The sequence below is a fragment of the Polypterus senegalus genome, chromosome 12, assembly GCF_016835505.1.
Source record: "Polypterus senegalus isolate Bchr_013 chromosome 12, ASM1683550v1, whole genome shotgun sequence".
Lineage (NCBI taxonomy): Eukaryota > Metazoa > Chordata > Cladistia > Polypteriformes > Polypteridae > Polypterus > Polypterus senegalus.
In genome coordinates this window covers 80,619,735-80,643,512 of record NC_053165.1, presented here as the reverse complement: position 1 = coordinate 80,643,512, position 23,778 = coordinate 80,619,735, and the positions used below count along the sequence as shown (strand labels likewise).

At 38.2% G+C, this 23,778-nt stretch overlaps 1 long non-coding RNA gene across 4 annotated transcripts in view; it reads left to right on the top strand.

Annotated features, from left to right (window-relative positions):
* The window catches only part of LOC120541188, a 154,473-nt gene that overhangs the window by 24,778 nt on the left and 105,917 nt on the right, over nucleotides 1-23,778 (top strand). For 3 of the 4 annotated variants that reach the window (XR_005635962.1, XR_005635963.1, XR_005635960.1), the window contains exon 2: nucleotides 19,399-19,546. The exons of the other annotated variant lie outside the window; for it this stretch is intronic. This is a non-coding gene — a long non-coding RNA (uncharacterized LOC120541188). The remainder of the gene's footprint in view (nucleotides 1-19,398; nucleotides 19,547-23,778) is intronic. 4 annotated transcript variants of the gene reach the window in all.

The following is a 23,778-nucleotide window of genomic DNA, read 5'->3' as shown; positions in this document are numbered from 1 at the left end:
CCTTTTTCAAGAATATCCCAAATAGAGTGTCTGGTCTGTTTGTTGCTTTTAAAGTTTAAAGTTTCACAGCTTATTTCACACCAGGAATTATCCTAGATGTGGTGGCTAATAGACAGAGATAAGATCTGAATATTATTGTTAATGTTATATTTAACATAAAACACACACCTCGTATATATATATATATATATATATATATATATATATATATATATATATATATATATATATATATATATATATATATATATATACACACAGCACAAGGGTAATTCAAAGAGTAAAGGCAATTTGAAAATTACTGCAATGGATAGAAGCAGACGCAATACAATACATTAGTGATGGCTTATGGGTTGTTGGAACACGCACAGCACAACATTCAGCCATTAAGTCTAGTTAAAGCCAAGGTCAAATGAACATGGACGCTCTGCTGCAGGATTGCACCATTATTGAGCAATACCCTGTAGTGAGATTTCTTTGCACAGAGTGAGTGAAACTTGCTAAAAAATCACCAAAGACAGTTGGCTTGTGCAGATCAGTCAGTTGTTTGGGTACTCATTCTTCACAAACTTTATGTTACTTTTGTTCTTCCCGCTTTAAACCTTTCTATCCATTCAACTTTTCAATCAAGTAATAGTTGAGTATCTGCACTCATCAGACAACAGCAAGTGAGTGACTTGAAAAGGGCAAAGTCGAGCACAGGGCACAATGGTACTAAGCCGATAAGGTTTAGGACTTGGTTCTAGAGAACACCCAAAGAAAATGAGGAGGCAAAGCAAAATGTCAAACTTCTCAAAACAATTCCTAAAAAAAATCAAAAAAATTTTGTATATTAGTTTATTCTTCGCCAAAGAGTCTTTGAAAGTGGGATTTTGAATGGCTCTTTTCATATTAGAATGAGTAGCATCAAAAACAAATATATTGGATATGACAATTAGTATAAAAAATATGTAAACAGAAATGACTGGAATGGGTACAAGACCTTGGGCAGGGAGGGATTTGTGGAAATAGAGCTGCTGTGTAATGTTTTGTGGTTGATGTGTAGAACTCTACACACAACACCAGATGATTTCTCACTATCTGTTTATGAGACTCAACATAATACCCCTTCATTTATATTCAATATCTTTTACAATATAACCTAATATTTTATTTTCCCTTTTAATTGTTTCTATACTATACCAGGATGATGGGCTTCTGCATTAATCTAATAATTTTCAGAGGTTGCTTCCTGCAGAATAGTGTTGTCCTTCTTGTTTTATGATTATTGCTCATGTTGCCAGTGCTTTGCACTTCTCTGCATTAAACTGCATTTTTCATGTGTTTCCCAGTTTTAGAGATTGTCCTGGTCCTTTAGAATTTTTTTGCTTTTGGTGCATGATTTCCCTTAAATTTGTGTGTGATCTGCACATTTTAACAGTGTCATAAAAATAAATTAGAACATGTAACAGTCTGGGGACGAACCCCAGAAGCATTTCACTATTGACCTTACTCCACATGGAGCATTCTCCCATTCTTTTTACTTTTTGCCTCTGATTCAAGTCAATTAGTTTAGTAAAAACAGACAAATAAATGATGGTTTCTTGGGTTGATTTTACTTTTGTTTCCTTTCTACCTTTCCATACGTTTTTTTCTTTCTCATGTATCAATTGGTGTAAAGAAAGTGCTTGCCAAGTAAGGACTGGCATGGAGTGGGCACCTTCACACACACATACAAAGTCACTTTGTTTCATTTAATGCTCTAATTTAATTTTGAGCCCAATGTGACCCCTGACTGTTGTACTTTCTCTATGGAATCTGATTGTTCTCATACACAATCATTTTTTCTCCTATATTTAATAATGAAGTCTAACGTCTTGTATTTTTAGAATTCTACAAGACAGGATTGTGCATAAATGATGATAAGTTGTATTTAATGCCAAAACAGATTAAGCTTTTCTTCACTCAATGAAATGCAGCTTAAACCAAATAAACTCTTCGACTTTGTGGAAATACATAAGCATTTGGAACAGCAGAATGAGATAGCTGCTGCTCTCCTCTCATTTAAAATGCATTTTGGTATTTGACCATTCATCCATTAGCCAGTAGGTGAACATCTGGGACACATCCTGTGTTGGGTGCCAGTCCAAGCCTTTTTCTTCTGATATAGCAGTAGCACTTCTGCTATGTATAACTAGATTTTTGGCTGCTTTTTTTCTCCTTAGCTTTTCAATCTGCCACATATCATTAAATCAATTGTAATTAGACATGGTGGATGTTTCTATTCTGTTTCCTCATATACCCCAAAGTCACATGGGTTAATTTAAACAGCAACACTGACTCCCACCATTCCTGAACTAGATTAGGGAGGTTTAGGAATTGGTTGAATGGATTTTTCCACTCCCCTTATTACTTTTTTGTATTGATACTAATTTAGCCTTCTCTGGGATTCTGTGAATCTTCATATGCTTCTTGTTTTAATTTTTTCAAGCCTGCATTATCTAAATCTTTGTTGTTACTTTAATCCTCACCGTGTCGATAGCCATTCCTTTCCCTAATAATGAGTTTACTGTATCGAGGAAACCACACTGCAGATGACCTTTTCTGACTACCACATTCGTTGTAAATCCAAATGTAAAGTACAAATAGAGGAATGGTCCACTGATGAGTGGTATGGCACTCTTAACCCCTTGTTGCCTAAATTTATTTACAATTATATAAAAAAAGAAAAGTGTGTTTTTGCTGTCAAGCCGATGCTAAACTAAGGGGAGATTGATTGTTAATTTGAATATAGCACACAAGCAAACAATAAGCTGGCATGTATTTTTATATTAGCACAACTTTACTCAAATTTGGACAATTTCTTGAAATTAGCAGCCAAAATCCACTTGCACGGCCACACTAACACTTCGCTTCCATCAGGTGGATGTAGTTTCCATTACGACAGCTACATGGCATGACCAGTGCTTCCAATATGATCCTTGGTACGTATTGAATATGTATTGACCAGCATTGACGGGATACATACGCCACCTCGGCTGCATTCAGCCTGGAAGCAATTTGAAGCGATTTCACGCCAGTCGCCTACAAGGGGTTAATATGAGAACTATTTTCAGAAAGCTCATTCCAGTTAAAGGCTTATCGTGCATTGTCTTCATTGGCTGGGTAGTTGTTCTTCTTGAACAAGATGCAGAAGCATTGATTCATGACCAGCACTAAAGCCAGCCAGACAGCTGAATGTTTATTAACTATAAGTCTTTGAGGACAATTTTGCTTAGTGTTTAAATAAATAAGTAAATCATTTTACCCTCCATTATACAGGTGTGTTTCTATGTTTATCCTAGAACTACTTTGCCTCACTTGATAGTTTTATAATTTATATAATTTATTCATATTGTAACCATTTTTAAATCCATGGCCCTGGATTAAGAAGACTGATAATAGAATGATGGATGGAACCGTGTTTCATTTGTACAGCCCCATTAGTTTGTACTTGCTGTTAAAATTTTATCAAACTTTCACCCTTCTCATGATGTCCACCAGTGGTGCATAAATTTTGCTTTGTAGTTCCAGAGAACTTCATTTAAATCTTTCCCAGATTGTGTGAGGTTTACACATTCTCTCCCACACACTTGGGTTTTAGTGAGTGAGTGGACTGATACCTTTTCTTGTGTTGCTTACTGCCATGTAATTCTCTTTGCTGAATTGGTTTTGGCCTCCAATGATCCAATGATGATGGATTAATTGGGTTTGAGATATGGACAGGTAGATAGATGGATAGCAATCTTGAAGTTAATTGCTATCTTAGGACAGTTAGCTAATAATCTTTCTCTGCAACAACAGACGTTACCTCACCATTGAGAAGAAGTGTTTTTATGTGTACTAAAAAAACTACAAATACTGGGCCACAAGCAACTTATTCCACCATTGAGTTCTTCTGTTCTGTTGAGTGAAAACACTTACATTTCATAATGGAAGCTTATGTTCAATGTACAGTAAATAACATAAGCTAGTCAATTTACCTGAGTTTTCCTGGGGATGGAGCCTGTCCCATCTGTATCAGGTGCAAGGAGGAAACCAATCCTTCACAGAGTAGCAGTCCATGAGAAGGCCCACTCATATACTCACAATGACAATTTTGAATTGGAGTATTAAACTTGACACAGTGTCTTGGGAGGTGTGTGACGATAAATGAAGTACCAAGAGGTAACCCCAGACAGACACCAGGCCAATGTGCAAGCGCCACACAGATAACAACCAGGGTTTAAAATTAGGACACCCAATAGCACAAACCACCATTACAATAACCTGAAAGATAAATATAATAAAACTCAATGGAGAAAGTGCAAAGTGAAGGTTTCCTGGCTATGTGCTTTTTTGTTCTTGTAACTGAGTGCCAACAATGTAATGCTTGTGACTTCTAAATTATTTCATGCCATATTTCAACTATCTGACTGCTTAAAATCAGGGGCCAAGAGAAACACCACCTGCTAGAGGTATCTGCTTAAGCAATCAGAGACTACATTGGCCAGCTTAATGTGTTTATGTCAATGGCTAATCTGAGTAGCACTTAAAGGCTGGACATGCCATATGTAAAATGCCAAGTTGGTAAATGGTGTACATGTAACCATCAGGAGACATTTATTGCGCTGAAGAATTCAACAGTGCTAGGGAAACATCTCAATTTAGTTCTTTCCTTGAGAAACATTCAAGGCCTCTGGTCTTTCCGTTTCTTACAAAAAGTACTTCCATCAGGCTGCGCCCTACCAAGACATATCCCATGAAAACACACACTAATGAGAGTGATTACATTTTGTGTTTCTGCCAATGAGATGCTGGGCACAGGGACCAAACCGCAATTTCAAGGCTCACTTGTTGTGCTTTGTTATTTTTCTCCTTCTACTTTGAAATGTTGAGATTTTCAGACAATTAGAATAACATTTCATAAGCATACATGAAATAGTCGCATCAGGTTCAAACTTGTGAAAGACTTTGGCAGCTCTCAATGGGGTGCCCTAGGAAGAGGCTGATGGGAATAAATTAGCAGCTCTGCTGAATTGCACACTTTACCATGCTGAGTTTCATATAGAGTGCAGGTCTTATAACTCAGAAGATATTTGGTCGTACTGACAAATTCAGGATCTCTCTACAAGGACTATATGTACACTGATATACAGTAATTTAATGTGTCAAGTCACTGGAATTTTCAAGGGACACTTAAGCTTTCAAGCAGCTTACTGTGCATCTTGGGCAGTGCGAAAGGGTAACATACTCACACTAGGACACCACTTCAAGATCTGAGGTGCAGACTAAGATTCAAGTAGGCTCAGCGCTTTGCAGTGTACAGCAGACTGTTTCAAAGGTGCTTTGCAAAGCCTAATGCTAATTATCATGGTGAAAAACACTACTTACAAAAACGTTTGATTACTTAATTGATGGACTCGGACACTAATTGTCTAGAGTGACTTACTTAATCACGTGCAGCAGTATTGTTCATCATCATGGTCATTGCTTGTTCCTTGCTTATATCTGATACTTTGGGGATAGGATCTGGTCATCCATAACTCTGTACTTGTATAAGTGAGTTTGGAAGAATAACAAATGAAACTTGGTCCTTAGGTCAGCTCCTCTCAAAGTATATTTGATGCTGAATTGGAATTAGCCGGTTGTGAAAATAATAACAATAATGGCATAGCGACATGTCCTTTAAATCTATCATTTACTTTGTAAATTAGTCTGGAAGGTGCCATATTAGATAAGATTTATTGAAAATTAGTTAGAGTCGGTTGTTAACATTAGTAGTGACTGTCAACTAAAAATGGTTTACTACATGAAAGCATCACATGGAAGAAGAACAGCAAGCTCAATGGCCTGTTGTAGCATTTATTCATTGAGCTTGTGAACGAAGAGGAAGGGCAGGATGGTGGTTTGGGGCATTCAGATAACCAAAAAGCAAATTGGCTGAGAAGTTCTTCATGTCCAGTCTCGTGGTTATAGTTTTAATAACTTTTCTTTTTTTTTTATAAAGAAAGATAGAGAGTCTAGAAATGCAAAGAAACAAAACCACTGCTAACTGTGTGTCCCCACTTATCAGGAAGGGTGTTCTTTTGCAAAAATCAAAGTTATTTCTCCCTGCCCATAAATGGCAGAGATGGCCCTAGTTTGCTGATTATAGATGTTAATCATCTTTAGAATCAGCTTTTTACCAGTCCTTATTTAAAATATGCATCCATGTAATTCTAAAAGAATAATATTTGGCTCATCATATAGTGCTTTGTTTGCCCCAAGGAGAACGTCATCTTTTTACAGAAGCTCAAGAAATATTATACAACACCAACCACCCTCAAACAAATGCAGGAAATATAAAAAAGAAGTAAAAAAAAAACTTAAGACCTGACCAATGATAAGAGAGCAGTTCCGGTGCAGCATTATAAAGGCATATTACCATAGGTATGAAGGAGCTCCAGCAGCATTTCTTGACACCTTACTGCTGAATAATTTGTTGGCTTAAAGTTCTCAGTGTTAGTGGGTCAGAGAGGGGATGTGTAGCATTGTTCATAATGGCTGTCAGTTTCGTATTCTTACTTTCCTCCTCTACTACCTCCAGTAGGTCCACAGGGCCCCCATAACTGAGCCTGTCTTCTTAATTGGCTTCTTTGTTCAATGATCGTGTCTTGAAGGGATGCGCACCACACTGACTGTCACAGAGTTACAGAACATGTAAAATATGTCAGTACCCCCATTAAAGGACTACAGTCTCCTAAGTTAAAGGAGACGGATTTGCCCTTTCCTTTTTTCTATGACAAATAATCACCCAAAGCTACACCTCAGCTTCCCTTCCACTAGTCTTTCCTACTTTTACTATATGTCATGCATGGGTCACATGACTGGAAAGGCAAGTGTTTTTCTTTCCTGTGGTAACCTCGCTGAACTTGATGGACTTTGTTCCTTTTCCTGTTCTTGTTTCTGTGCTCCTAGCCCATTACTCTTTCACAGGCTGGGTGAGATGTGACAAGCTAAATATCTCAACTACATTAAAGGCATTGTATTCAGTACAACTAAAACAAGATGATCAATTTGATGCATTGGTTTTGTAGACTTCTAAATCAGTGCTTACAGAGAAGGACATTATATAAATAAAAACATAAATACTTAAAATCAACCTTTTTATATCAAAACACTGTCAGTATAAGTGAAAAAGATTTTTTATACCACTTTCTATATTGCTGCAGCAGCCTCCTTTAAGTGAATCTCACTAAAGTTACATAAAGTTACAGCATATCTATTACAATATTTGCATGGAATAAAATATATGCCTTATAATCAAGAATGGAACCATCCTGTTATTACACTGGTGGTGATCCTTCTAAATTGGAAAGGCAGTATACATAACACATATTTATCACACCATCCACTTGATATGTTGGTGTTTAATCTTCTGTAGACATTCTACATATACATCAAAACATTAGCCATGGCTGTTTGAAATTCAAGTTCAATATTTTCATTTTAAATAAGCACATTAACTATTCTGTGTTTTGAAATGAGTCTACACTGACATTTAATAAGAACTGCAAGCACATTTTATAAAGTGTCTCCTAGTTAGTAGTGGTGCCAGGTAATGAGATTTATGGCATCATATGCTGGAGGTGCCTCTTTTGACCACCTGAGCAGATGGAATGAGCATGTAAAGAAACAATTAGACATCCTCCTTGACTTTAGGCTAGAAATAAGCGAGTTAGACCGGCAGTGGTGTGGATTTAAGGCCAGGTCATAAGAAGGTGGCATTAAAGTTCCAAGGTAAGAAGATGAGGACTTAAAAGTGTCACATCTCAGCAGCTTGTGTCATTTTGGGCTCATGCCAGAGCTCAGTGAACAGGCATTGAACATTGAGGGCTTAAAAAAAACAGCAAAACTGCAGAAATTAACGAGGCATCAATACGCCAAAAGGATGTAAAACAAAGGAACAACATTATAATGGGAGGGCGAACAAAATGGTGACGATGGAATAAACCACAAGATACACTCAGGCTTTGGCTTTATGAAACCACCTGCCAGCGGCTTGGCACTGTTTCTAGAACCTATTACAGGAGATAACAAGGAGTATTACATGCAGAAAGGACCAGTGAGTAGCAATCCCAGCATGCGCTGGCGGGTTAGCAGGTGGGCGGCTTCAGCAAGGCTTTACGCTGAAACATGCAGCTAGCATTCTGCCCGAGGGGGGCTTTCTGACAACTGTAGTTTTTCATGTTTCCCATACTTTTCATTTTTCTTAAGAGTGTCTATGGGAGGAAAGGGAAATGAATTGCTGGGGCTCCCAGAGATTCTCAGAGAGGGTTAGCTGGAACACAAATACCCCTGGACAAGTTTGGAACTGTCTTCTGAAAAATAAGGTCAATTTTTAACCACAAAGCATTCCCAGTTAGTATTGGGACAGGTCACAGCAATGCAGTGGGGGAAAAAATGAGAAAAAAAATTAAACAAAAGATTGGACGCCAGGTGTTAATTGTTAACTGCTAGTGCCCAACAGGGCACATTGTATTGAAGTTGTCTATTCATTATTTGATCTTCCATTTCAGTGGGACTCTTACATGAAGATTCTCCGTCATGTTAGTAGACATTTTTATCAGCTTAAAATGGAACATTTATATTTGCATATATTTGCGCTACTCTCCCTTGGCATCACTCTCATGCCCTTGCTGTTTTTCTCCAGTTCCAGGCAACTTTCCCATCTCAATCAACTCAACCTACTTGATTTAGGGGGATTGATCTCTATGACCACTCTTGGACACTCATGGTTTAAAGATTAGTGTGGGGTACATTGACACAGCAGTGAGTGCTACTTCCTCATCTCTGTGGGGATGCACAGACACTGTCACCTTGGGGCCTCCATAGGGTTTCTCCAGTTTTATCCTACATCCTGAAGATGTGCAGGAAAGGTTTATAGGTAAATCTGTGCTGACCTAATGTGAAAAGTAGTACCATGTGGTCCAAAACTTGGGCTTCAATTTAATATAATAAGAAATAGATGAAAAAAATGAGTACTAAAAAGAAGATAAGGTAACTGCAAATCGTGAGGTTTTCATGTGGTTGCCACAGTGGATTTTGCCAATAGCCACTATCCTGACAGCATCTCATACTGTTGCAGCTTGCTTCTTTCCATAATGTGAGTGTTACAACCCTGTAAGCTAAATAATAGATTTAACACCCTGCATTTTCTTAAACTCTTTCATCACCCACAAGTACCAAACTTATTGTCCTTTGAAATACCCAACTGCACTCAATGATTTTGTCCTCATATTTTTATGTGAGCTACTGTCTGTCAGGTGTGGTGTTCAAACTCCCCAGGAAGAAAACTGTCCTCTTTAACTACAGTAGAGTTGCCTGCAGTCTCTTGTTTAGCAGGACAGAAAAATATGTTAGCTCTTTTCACTTGTCATTGTGTTTCTTCATAGATGTGTGTTAGTTCTTGGTAAAATTCATTGGCTAAATATTATGGCTGTGTAACTTGCAATTCCCATTGTTATTGGCTTGTGTTCCACAGTACAGGCCATTCAAAAAGTGATCAGCTGCTGCTTGCTCCTTCTTTGATTGTTTTGGGCTGACAAGCACTACCACAGTAAGAAGGAGCAGTAAAGTTGCATATGAGAGTTAAACCTCAAAGAGAAGTCAGGACCCACACTAGTGGCACCTCCTTTTCCCAGATGGGCAGATGAATATTATGCCGAGTGATAGCCCTGGCAAATGAAGAGGGTGCTACAGAAGCTGATTTTCTAAAGACTCCAGAATAAGGGAGGTGTTGTTGGGGTATTCCCTGGGGATCCTAAAATGGCCTAACTCCTAATTTCCAGTAGGTGGTAGCCCAAGAGCTGTGCTAAGAGCCAGACATTTAAAGTAAGGTGCTCAGAGACAGGTGGGGCTGTCCTATAATATGATCAGGAACTTTCTAGGAGAGTCCTTGACCCTGGAAGTAATTCCACTGATTTGTCTGGAAGTAATCTGATGGTGGTATTTTAAAGTTTGCCTTTGGGTGGTAGCTGGAGGCAAAGGCTAACTGGTCAATCTCACTCAAGAGGTTCAGACAGAGAACAGGATGAGGAAGGAGGCTCCATTTTAGTGGTACTTTGAGGTGTGCAACTGGACATGCTAGCAGCAAGGCTGGATTGTTAATCAGAATCGGTTTTGTGTTGTCTTTTATTTTGATACGTTCTCCCATTTTATTCATACCTTTCTCATTTTTCATTAATATGGTATGCTGTATAAATGTTTATATTATCTTTTGACTCAATTTGGAGGAATTTGTTTCTGTACTGAGGATAACACATAGTTATGTAGACAGATGTTTGACTGGCCCACCTGACATTTAATGAATGTCCAATTAGTGCTTAGGAGGTGTTTGTCTTATTTTAAATAATCCAATTTTGGGTTACTTTTCTTTTTAGATTGATTAGACTTTTCTCCATGACTACCCTTTCTATCAATGTATTTTTTACATTTTGTAGATATTCTAGATTTTGCTGATTCTGATGAGCTTTGTGTATTAAACACCTTACTAAAATGGTAAAACATTTTATTATGGAGTCTTCTTACCTTGAAAAGGGTCTACTCATCTTTAGATTTAATTTTTTAAACTTTCCTTTTTATTCTTGATAAAACTGGTTGTTGTTTTTTCCATTTGAAAAGTACTCTTAACTGATTTTTTGCCTTGCCCTTTAAAATACATCTTGCTTACTAAAAAGCTTAATTGATCATTTTCACCCAGTTATCAATGTTTAGGTGATTAATATTCCCAAATATTGCAAGTTTTGATTTTTGTTTATTTCTCAGAGCAATTTTTAATTTTTTCCCCATACTTTCTTTGCTTTATTGCTTTGCTTGTTTGGTGTTTGGTTGTTTCAGTTTATTTGCTTTTGATATAAGGACAATTTGCATTTTTCATCACTTATCTTTTGACAAGTTTATCTTAAGCATTCAGTATATCACATGCTGCTTTCCATGCTACAGTATGTCATATGGGTGTCATTGAAACTGGAGAAACCAAACTGACAAATGAATGGAGTCTGGGATTCACTAGAGCCAAGGGGTCTTGACTCAAGCTGCTTGGGTCTGAAGCTAAGTCAGTAGCCAAAAATTGGAGTATCGATTAGAAGCTACCTGTGTTTTCATTAGAAATTCTGACATACCAATTTAGCTTCAATATTCTTTCCAAAAACATTCATATTTACCTGACATGGGCATCAGCCTACTTTGCCCCCTAGAAAAGTCACATTCTAATGCCCTGTAGGCAATGGAAGTGCTGCCAGTTTTCACAGTATGAGGGACTCTGCTGCTTTAAAGAACGCAGGGAGTATCGGGGTCAGGCTTTTTGCTACGCCTGCCTGCCAGCTTATCCCCCCGTACATCTGCACCCAGCAGGCAGTCTGTGCAATCTGTAACTCGCACACAGCCTACAAGGGTGGCTTTGCATGCCAACATGCCTTCCCTCGCCAACCAAGAGCTGCAAAGCTATTGCTGTGCTGCCTAGGCCCATGCTTGCTGCCTGCCCTAGATTGCTGTTTTAGTTAAAACTTGCTCAGCAGGGACCCATCTAAAAGTTTTTTTGGTATTAAACAGCCCAGCAGCTGCCACTGGTGTGGAAAGATGGCAGCAAATCAAAGTTCATCCTAATTTTCACATTAATGCTGTATCATTAAATGGAAGCACAGAGTGGGACTGATGATCAAGCACCATATTGGAAAGTGAAAGCAAGGAAACGCTTACCTAAACCTACTGCCCCTTAGAAAGAAAGAAAAGAAAGAAAGGACATCATTCTAGAAAAAACTAATTGTATTGTAGTCAGCATGTTTATAATAATAACACTAACACCTTGTCATCTGGGGGACTATAATAATGTTAATAAAGGGTGGGAGAACATATAAGAAATGTTAGTTGTGTCCACACTTGTGAGCCACCTAAATCAAGCATGATGTGTGGGCCCTGATTTTGGGACATTTTCTAAAGCACATCAGGATTTCAAGTAATTGTAGACAAATCTTATCCAAGCAGGATTACACAGTTTGGTAGGAGCCAGGGCACACTCACACTCGTGGGAAAATCATCTTTGAAGTGTGAAAAGAAAAACACTGGAGAACACAGAATCTAAGCAGACATGGGATAAAAGAGCATGCAAACTTTACATGATGTCCTCCCTTCAACTAAGTAAAAGCAAAGCTGTGTGTTTTGTTCAACGGAACACAGACAGGGAATACGCTCACTCTTATATACACACATATGTAAGTACACATGAAGTAGGCAGTGTGGCCCCTTGTGGCTACGGAATTGCACAGGAATTCACTAAGTTCAGTTCACGTTTTTTAGCCATGTGTTTGGTGTACAATGAGGCTGTTACTAGTGTCTGTCACATGCTATTAACATATATGTATATATGCTCATGGTGCTTAGGTGTTTATCATTGGACTAGGCTGACCCGCCTTTTAAGTTGACCACTTCTTAAGGCAATTCTATATGTAGATCAATTTAATATTTTATATAAACTCATTAATTTGGCTATATCGCATTTGAGCTGTATTACTTTAATACTAGTAGTTTCTGTTATTTTTGTGATGAAATTTAAACTTTTTTTCTATATTGAGGTCACCCTTTTGAATCCCCCTGATATTTACTACGCGGTGAGGCATTTGTACTCCATCAACATCAATTATTTCCAGAGACATAATTTTGTCTTTTTTTCCAGCGCATCACGCACAAAAGCAAGGGAACAATGGGAGCACCAGAACTCTGCTCACATCATGTCGCTTCGTACCGCAAGCTGCAAGTATGTGATAAGCGGAATACCGCTACGCTTTCCACTCACGGGACGGAAGGACAATCCCGACTGCTTTTATATAGAAGGATTGTGGGTCAGCTAATGACCTATATGTCAATCTAGTGTTGTGAGTGCCAACGATCCTAAACTGTCAGAAGGAGGAGGGAGAAAAGTGTCTGTGCAGGATGTCTGAGGTCTACTTTTCTATGACAGCATGTGTCCCAAACAGAAGGAAGCTGTGTGCCCAGATGTCCAGTGCTGAGTCAGATCTGTACCAGGATATAATGTAGCCATTTAGAATGAACTCTGCTGTGTACCTATTGATGTTGGTAAACACTGATAGAGAAATGCATCGCAACAGAAGGCAAATATCTTCTCTCTAAGCAATCTCATCATTGTTGCTGATCAGATTTAAGTAAAATCATTGAGCTGGTGCTGTGTCCAGCTACATAGTCATAGCAGAGGATATCATTAGTCTTGACACTGAATATATAGCTAATTAGTAATACATGAGCACAGCCATTTTCATTTTTAACATGTTCCAGGATGCAATGAAATGCAATGGTTTTGCCATCTCCTCTTCTCCAGGTATCATGATCAACAAAGTAGGCGTACAGTTTCCTCCAGTGACTGTTTGGAGGTGATTTGTACCTGCCCGTGCTTAAATTTGTTTAATTATTGAAACAAAACCGATGTACGTATTTATTTCGGTGGTATGACGCCATTGTCGGCCGCCATATTGAATTTTCCACACGTCACTAATTCTCCAACTTCCCGTATAGGTAGAAGGCTGAAATTTGGCAGGCCCATTCCTTACAGCTTACTTAAAAAAGTTAAGCAGGTTTCATTTCGAAATTCTACGCGTAACGGTCATAACGGTCGACAACGTCCGCCATATTTAACTTTCTTATTCATGGCCCTATCTTCACGAAATTTGGTAGGCGGCTTCCCTGCGCTAACTGAAACCAATGTACATACTTATTTCGGTGGTATGACGCCACTGTCAGCCGCCATATTGAACTTTCCAACGTCACTAATTCTCCAACTTCCTGTGTAGGTAGAAGGCTGAAATTTGGCAGGCTCATTCCTTACAGCTTACTTACAACAATTAAGCAGGTTTCATTTCGAAATTGTCCGCGTAACGGTCATAACGGTCAACAACATCCGCCATGTTGAACTTTCTTATTTATGGCCCCATCTTCTCGAAATTTGGTAGGTGGATTCCCTCCACTAACTGAAACCAATGTACGTACTTATTTCGGTAGTATGATGCCACTGTCGGCCGCCATATTGAACTTTTCAACAGTATTTGTTACTTATGGGCCCATCTTCAAGAAATTCTATCGATCAAAGAACTGTCACTTGCCGAGTGGTTTCCATGCCCGGAGATACCACCTGCCTTTTCCATTCTCTTTGTTACATATTGCACGGCCATATCAGGCTCACTCTTGATATCCGGAGGAACATTGTGTCTTATGTATTGAATGACTGGGACAGGTTCAAGGTGTGGACTGATGACGGTACAGGAGATAATTAGACTACACAGGAGCACTAGAAGAGTGAAATGCTTAAGCTCTTCACCTATGGATCTGCATGTGAGTTGATGGCTGCCGCTGAATTGTTCGGTTGTCGCTTTCAAGTGTACCGAAATGGCCAAATATTTTACACCTTTGACAACCGCCAATGCCTCTTAAACATCTTAGATTCACAGGTGACGATTTCAGTAGTGGACACTTTGATGTTTATGAATGTTTAAACTCTCAAAAGCTGGATGTGATTTTATCGATGAAACTGGTTGTGTGCTTACAACGCTTGACAGATGCCAAATGTCACTTCAACACAACAAATCCTGCAAATATGAACGTAATTGAAACAAACCATGAAACTCAAACCGATTATGACAGCAGCAATCCAAGCTGTGAGATTTGAGACAAGATTACTGTTCACATGGCCAACTGTAAGTTTCATGCTCAAGAGTAAGATCAGAGCACAGCTTGGTCATGTTACAACCGGACGGCCGAACTGACAACATGGTATACAAAGAGATCCTTAAGAAATAATTATTGGCATATTGTCCCACAGTTTAAAAAGGTTTAATTTTCTTCTTAATAAAAATTTGAATGCAGTACTTCACCGCTGCGAAGCGCGGGTATTTTGCTAGTATATATATATATATATGACAGCAACACTCATCACTCACAACAGTGCCAAAACAATTACACTGACAATCATGTTACGTTATTTTCAAAATGTTTCCTTTTCTTTTTCATTACTTCTTTAACACACTACTTCTCCACTGCGAAGTACGGGTATTTTGCTAGTTTTACTTATATTACTGAGTTTGTAAAGCATCTTATAGTTGTGTCAATTATGAACATTAGAAATCTAGAAAGACAAAAATCAGGAACCAACCCTGAGATGAGTACCATTACGCCACAGGGCATATTCATACACAAGCCAGCATTCATTGACTCAGCGTATATCCAATGTGTTCGGATGTTGAGATCGAAAACACGGGGAATCAAGGAGTGTTGAGGTAACCACAAAAAGTTAAATACATGCATGAAAAATGGCAGTTGTAGTGAATGAAACACCGACTAGAAATATATTGAAAATGCCACAGAAATGTAAAAAATATATATATTCGGGTAATTTTTTGTGTGGTGATTTTTCTAACCTGCAAGCTTCTGAATTCATTTGTCAAAAGAAATTCAAAATCTGTCCAATATAAACAGTAACTTCCTCAATTTATTGCTATCTACATTTTAGTCTTTGTTTCACTTTAAGTCTTATTCATCCTTCTACTTTTTAAAAGACATGTGACAGTTAACTCTACAATCCTGCATGTTGTGTAAGGCATGAGGTGTTGGGCTTAAAAACAAATCACTGCTACTTCAGCTCTCACCCAGAGCAAATGACTTAACCTGCCTGTGGTCCAGCTGTAAAATGAATCTAGAACCAGTTGTTAAATATCCTGATCCTGAATGCTGCCTTAGATAAAGATATCAGCTAAATGGCCAAAAAAAATAATACTAATAATATGCCATTTCTTCTAAGCTCATTATCCCTATCAGTTTTAATGCAGTGTCATTTGGGCAATGAAATGAAAGCATAGCTTTATGCTATTTGGAAATTGTGTCTTTACTTGCAAGGCAACTTTAAAAAGTGCTGCAAAGAAACTGAAAATGACTCGGTACTGGCCCAATATTCAGGGTATAGCTTTATGTAAATTAGCAGTGCTTGGGATAAAATCTTCACCCTGTGAAACATAAATGAGATTTCCCTTCAGCTTAACTGTGCCCGGGTAACCATCACTGGAGATGCCCTCCCATAGCTGTTGACCATGTAATCAAGATTTCTACTAGTGTTTGTCATCTTTCCAATTCTGTTATTTACCATGGCCAGCTGGATTATGAGCAGAGCCACAGTGGACAAATCTAGGTCCGGTATGCTGTGTTCAAACACCTGGAGTGCTGAGATTCTTCTGCTGATCACAGTATTGCTTTAATGCCAAGGGGTAAATTAGGCACAAATACTACTGGATGGCATTCTGCCACTTCAGGGTTTCCACAAAGAGCTGGAATAAGACAGTGGCTTTGGAAAATTAATAAAGCAGTAAATCAAACTGAATCTACATTGTTGCCCAACCAGTTCTACCAACCTGCACGGCATAACCTTAAAATGGACATTATTTAATCCATTAATTCAAGTAAAACAAGAAGATACACATTGAATAAAATTATTAAAAAGCCTTGTTCATAAGTAACCAGTGAAGAATTTGGCATTTGGGGATGTCCTTTGAAGTCCTTTAAAGGACTTTGACAGAGAAAGATATAAAGAAACTGGCATTGGGGAAAAACGTTAACTAATTTTCCTTAAGGGAAGCCCAGATGATCCAGAAATTGAACATATTTGACATAATTTATGAATGTATTGCTTACTCCCTCAACGAGGATTGAAATGTAAAAGCCCCTGTCTCAGCTTGCTGTGTTGTATGAAATTCTAACTGGTGAGGTCTGCATGTTCGGTTGGATCTAAAAATATTTCCGCAGTTGGCATTTGTCCTGCCGATTCATAATTAACTGGGGCTGACAACAAGGAGAACACAGCTTCCCGTCCTGACAGACCTGACCAGATAAAACCCACAGAGGGCTTTGATTGGCAGAACGCTCATTTTCATGCTACAGATGAGCTCTGTATCTGTGGAAATAAGCAAACATAATACAGCATGAGGAAAGGGGTGGCAGTGCCAGATGGGCTCTCTGTGATGGGATAACATAGCATGCTGGACTTGTCATGTGACTGCAAATCTGGCTGCCCTTCGGTGTTAGTGGTGGGCTGCACAAGGCATGTGTTGGAAGGGTCCAAAAGTTTTTGACTTGGAGTGAGGCACCCCTCATTAGGGTAGAAGATGATTGTCCATCCCTCCCTGGGAGGCAGAACACCACTCACAGTCAAGATGTCTGCTTTCCGCTGTGTTTTGGAGTCACCAGAAGGGGGGTCAGATTCAGTCAACTGAAATACTTAACTGAGTTTGTTCAATAAGAAGAAGTGGTTGTATTAGTTAGTCCCTTTTTTTGCTTCTTTTCTTTTTTCTTCTTTCTTCTTTTTCTTTCACTGGTTACCAGTGTTCTAGCATCTTCAGGCAGGAAGCCACCCTAGATGGAGCACTGGTCTATTGCAGGGCACTCTCACATATACCAATCAGTCTAACATGCACATATTTAGGATGTCAGAGCAATCTGAAAATTAAACCCAATGTGGACAACATTTAAATTGTACTTAAACAAAGATAGACTCAAGATTTAAGCCCACGAGTTTAACACAGCAAAACACTAAACACTGTACCACCACATCACCCATAAATGAAAATAGCCATTGAGGGAAAAATCATATTTTAAGGCAAATCATAATCAGTATGCTCACACCAAAGAAATATTTAAATAATGAGTATCTAACATATTACATCTCATAGCAATCTGCTGAAATTAAAATAAGACTGCTCTCCCCGGCAACTGGCAGCTTAACTAGCAGAAAATTATTTTTGAGAAGGGCAAAATTAATGGCAATGAAAGAGTTAATTCCTACCATCCATCATGACCTGGCACAGAAGTCACAGTACAGCTGCCACCTGATCTCCGAGCCGGAGGTTTACCACCCCATCATGGAGCCAACAGCTTAATCCCAGCCTTCAGAACCACGGGAAAGAAAAAAAAATGTCAGTATAGCACAGCTTGAAGAGAAAAGTGACACAGAGTGCACAATCATGGGGTGGAGTGTAAGAGCCACCATAATGGCCTGAGGTTCTGTAAGTGAGCTGGTAGAACCCAAAGCTGGTGTCAAAAGTCCAAGGCACAAATCCTGAAGTGCTCATAAAATGAACATAGATGCCAGTTGTTGTTTAATGCCTTTCTTCAACATTTGCAGATACCTTGTGATTTGGGTCACACCCAGGGTGAGCAAGAACGGCATGTTAGCTTAAAATCCAACAGAAGGAAAAGGGAGGAAGCCATGCAAGTGAATACATAACAGTTTTTCTCAGTCAACTCACTCTACCTTTTCTGTTTTTCACTTCCTGTCTCTTTCTCATCCTCCAGCATACTGCATCATTTTCTTAATTTCAAGCTGAGAGCTTGGCTGGCCTTTGTCCCTGATGCCTTTCCACATCATACAAGAGTCTTCTTCTCGAAGCATCATGGGACTGAAACCACATGGAAAATAGCCTGATAACCTCCTAATGTTTCCAAATCTCAGTGTTTTTTACCACTTTTCCAGAAATTAGGTGATTAGCATTTTAAAGGCATAATGCAGGCAAAGGGCACAATGTCTTTCGTTCATGGCAACCATTTATTATGTGATTAGTTTATCAAGGGGAAGCAGGGTTTATCTTGACGGCTTTGTGAGAAATGTGTAAACTAACCGAAGACAGGATGGTAGTCATCTGCTGAGCATACTTACACTCACACACTCCGGTGAAATTTAGAGTCATCGATTTACCTAAAACACCTGTAAGAAAACCTAGGCAGAATCTTGGGGAACATACAGAATACACACTGCAAACAGTGTCTTGGCAGGTTTAAAACCCAGTATTCTGGAGCTGTACAGCAGCTGTGCTAACCCGTGTGCCATCATTCCATCTTAGTTCTCAGCAGATCGTTCACTGCTGCTGTGCGGATCAGTACAAGTCACAAACTGTCAAGGCAGAGATCTGCAGCAGATATAAGGACATTTGACAAATTAAAACAAATTTCCATATTTTAAAGTTAAAGGTTTTGGGTAGGGCTTGAAAATGTTCCAGTGTCCAGTAAAAATATAAGCACCCTGCAGGTGAGTCATTGGTGATGACTAGACCCTCAGCATTCTGACGTTATATAGCACTTCTCATTACAATTTCTATATTCCGTATGTTTCCATATTTCTACAGAGCACTGGCAGGCTAATTGACTTACTCAGGGTCACCAGGGGGCAATGGTTTTACAATGTTAGTGAGCGCACAAGGATCCCTATTCAGTTAACAGCCACCTTCAGACACTGAGCAGGATGTTATGAGATGGGATTGTTGCACGTTTTGTTAGATCTAAAAGTATTTTTTACAGTTGCTATTTGATTTTCAGATTTTAAACTAGCTGGTGCTGGCTTCAGGAGAACATGGTTTTCTGTCCTGGTGGAGCTGAGCATTGAAAACTAACATTGAGCATTGATGGACGGTGTAACTGTTTCCATACTGCAGATGTGCTCTTCATCTGATGAAATAAAGAAAAGGTAACACAAACTGCCATTGTCACCCAGAACACCAGCATCACAATTACACAGAAAATGTTCTGTTTCACTATTGTTTACTATGACATCAAGTTGTGTCCATTGTGTGAGTTATCTTATCAAGGGCACTGCCATTTTTTGTTATTCTTTGCATGGGCATTACCATTTTGTGTCTCTGGTTTCATGCAATTGGTCACTATGATGCTGGATGTTTGCCAGGCACATAATTCTCATGCCATGTGACATCATGGTGGCCACATTATATAAGATGGTTGCGTGGTTAAAATAACAATGAGACTTTTTTGGTTTTTGACCACAAATTTAATGAAGAAGACATACAGGGCATGTACTGTGTGCTAACGTCATCCTTATTTGGCACATTTACTGTGTGACAGTTAATTAATGTGTATCATTTCTCTTAAAAGTCTTGTTTTTCATTGCTACTAAGGAGCTTTGCAGTACTTTTTACAGCTTTTTTCCTTTTAGATTTTTTGCTGTTTTTTTTCCAGCTGCACAGTGTCTTTGAGGAAGGCTGACAAGGGACTCACATTTAGCTGTGCAGTACGTGTGTTGTGTGGTACGGGTGGGTGAGCAGTGCAAGCAGAGGTACTAGCTGACTGCATAGACAGTGTTGTAGCAAGTAAGCATGTTTATCTAGAGACAAGGAAGTAAATGATTACTCGATTAATCAGTTGTCGCTTTCTCAAGCATACCTTCAGTAGGAGGAAGACATTTAAATACAGTGTAGGTGGCTGTGCTGGGAAACCACATGGGGCTCTAGCATTAGGATAAACAGTCACTAAAGAAGCAAACAGGAGAAGGGGAAAGGTTAGGCACTACCATTTTATAGGTTGTTAGAGAGAGACAGCAGGTGTAAAATAACACCTGTAGTTCCTTTAAACTTCTTAATTTAAAAGAGACTAAGCAGCCACACTCCAAAATTTTGAAACTGGGTTCATAAAATGCAAATATTGTATTATGTTAAATTTTTAAGAGACTTGCTTCATGGAGACCTGCTGTCAACATGCCTACATCTTTGGATGGTGCCATCTAATCAGACCTCTCGTGCTCAGAGTTGCTGAGCTTGAGGAAAAGGAAGCTAACCCGCATTGTAGTAGAGAACTGACAGATCTTGCCCTGGTGTCCTTTAGAGAAAAAATTATGTGGAATGGCAGAACTGCACAGTATTCAAAATTTGTAGAAGATGGAATTTTATGGAAATAAATGGAAAGTAAACATGTTGAGAGTCTGAGACTTGAAAGCACCCCCTGTGAAAAGAACCTGAGAGTTGTAGTGGACTATTAACTGCCTACATACAGACACTGTACAGATGCAATTAAGGATTGGCTATATAGTGTCACACACTAGTGAGGCCTCATCTGCAGTGCTGTGTGCAGTTTTAGTTTCAATATTACAAAAACAAAAAAAAACAGCAGCACTGGAGAAAGTGCAGAGAAAGGCAACAGGGCTGATTGTGTGACTAGAAAGTGTGAACTATGAGGATAGATAAAGGAGCTGAACCTTTTCCATTTATGCAAATGGTGATTGAAGTGTTTGAAACTATAAAAGGTAATTAGTACAGTGGCTCCCTCTTGTTACTTTAAAATAAATTCTTAAACAGGAACACAAGCACACAGATGAAAACTTGTTATGGGAAAATTTTGGATAAATGTTAGAAATCTTTTCATCATCCAAAGAACCACTGACATATGGGATAGATTACGAAGCAATGTGGTAGACAGCAGTACTTTGGGATCTCCAAAACTCAACTTGATGTTATTTTATAAGAGCTACACTGGGTGCTGGGCTGAATAGACAGCTCTTGTCAAAATGGTTTTTTGAAATTCTAAACAACTCCTGATGATCAATCATTTGATTTTTTGGGTTTTGACAAAGGCAGTGTCTGATTTTCCATGTGTAATGTACTAAATTCCTCTTTGCCACCAATTTAAATAAATGTTTTCCACTCAGGCGCTCATGGAAAAATTACTGCAGTCACTACAACAAGAACCAAATCAACTGTATTTGTGTTGCTTGTAATTTTACCTGATCATTATTTAAACATTTCTGTATGAAGCACTATATGATATAATGTTTCATTTCCATTCATCCATTTTCTACACCTGCTTTATTCTGAGCAGTGTCAGTCTTTAAAAGTAAAGATTTTGCAATATGTCTCTCATGATGTACCTGGCCTGGTATACACAGTTACATCTGAACAAATAATTAGCCTGATAACATAGAATCACATCACCTTATTAGTCCTGTGACATCCACGGGCAAGAAATGGAACTGTTAACTGTCTATGGAGGAGGCACATAACAATAAAAAAAACAAATTAATTGTGTAGGACATGGAAAATCTGTAAGAATAACAGACACTTTGATTAACGTTTTTGCCTAATTTGAGATATCAATGTGTTTCCAGTTAGATGGATTCAGGGTTTAAACCTGAAAAACCAGCTTTAAAGAGTATGTAAAAATTTAAATATACTGAATTATTTGTGGAAATTATGAAATAATATTTCAGTTTTTTAGTATTGATTTTATGCTGCATTTTCTCAGTTAAAGGACAGAAACTGTAAGTGAATCAATTTAGCATTAATACATAAAATAGATCATCAGTCCTACAATGATCACGTCATTCTTTACAAACCTCATGATGAAATCCCCTGAAGCCCAATAAAATGTCCCAATTTGTTGTTACCCTGGGGGGAATGTACAACTCCCTGTACACATGAAATTCAAGCTCTGAGATGTCTTTTTGTAAATTAAAAGTATAGAAATGTAAAGCTTTTTATTTCATTTCAAACCATGATATTAGAAAATAATTCCTTACAAAACACCCATAATACTTTGTTAAAAGCCCTAATAAAATATTTTGCAGCTGATAAAGAAATGTCACCTTTAGTTTTCCTTAATAACAATTCAATACTTAATAATATAAAATGATGCTACTTCAGAACATTTAAATTCTTTGGTGTGTCTGCCACAAGGAAAGGTTGAGAACTCCTGGTCTGAATGGTGTGTTTGGTTGCGATCTGTGAAAACTACAAACGTCCTGGGCACAATTCACCTAAGGTGCTAATTCCTCTTACTATTGTGTCAGGCCTGCCACTGAAATCATAAACATGTCAGAGCAAAAACAACCTAAAATGTAACTTTTGGGCAAAAAATAAAGTGCACTAAACTGCTGATTGTAACATTGATTTTGTCATCTCTGGGCCATGCATTTTTTATTAATTAATTCAGAATTTGATATATATAAAATGCTTAATTAATAAAAAGCAAATTAATAAAATGAATAATAAAAAATATATATATATGAATATATATATGAGATTTTCATTTAGTATTTTGCAATTGACTTGATATTTAGTTTTATGTTTTTCGTGTTGTTTTTATGGAAGAAGCTGAAGTACAGCTTCAATACAATACGTGTTTCCTGAAATAGATTTTTTCTTAGTTTCTTTGTAATTTATCAGGTATCACCGATCATGTATTTTTTAAGTGTATTTTTGTTTCATTTGTAAAATGCCTTGTAGTGGAGTGAAAAGAACCAAATAAAATAAGGACTGATAATCTAACTTGAAATAGTGGCAAACTTGAATAGCTAAAATGTTGGTTTACAAAAATAGACATGTATAAATGTTATAAAGTAAAATATTCAGTGAATATATACATTTTTTTTCCTTGAGCCTTTAAGGTTTGGATTTATACCTTTTTCCCCTTTTCTTTTCATTACCTGTGACTTTTATTTTTTTTTTGTTTCCATTATCTTTTCAGCCACATTTTTTTGATTTACACTTTTATGTAGGAATTTTCATAAATACTTAGAAGCATTCACTTTTTTTATTTGAGTTTTTGTTTTAATTTATAATCCATGTACTCTTTTACATACACCCCATCTGTGTTTTATGATGCCCCTCTTTATTTTATGCATTTCATTTGCTTACTGCCGTTTCATCCCATTTTATTCTCAAACCCACTCAATTCAATTTAAGTTCACTGGAGGCTGGAGCACATGCGAGCAGCACTGAATGCAAGGCAGGAAAGAATCCTAAATGCAGGGTTTACCCACCCTGGGCCCAGTTTAAAGTCTCCAGTTAGGCTAACTTGCATGTCTTTGTGAACGTGTGAGGAGAACTCAGACAGACAGACATAGGCATAACAGTGTCCTGACAGTGGACGTGAACCCAAAATGCTGCAAATCTACGAGATCGCAGCCCTAAGCCC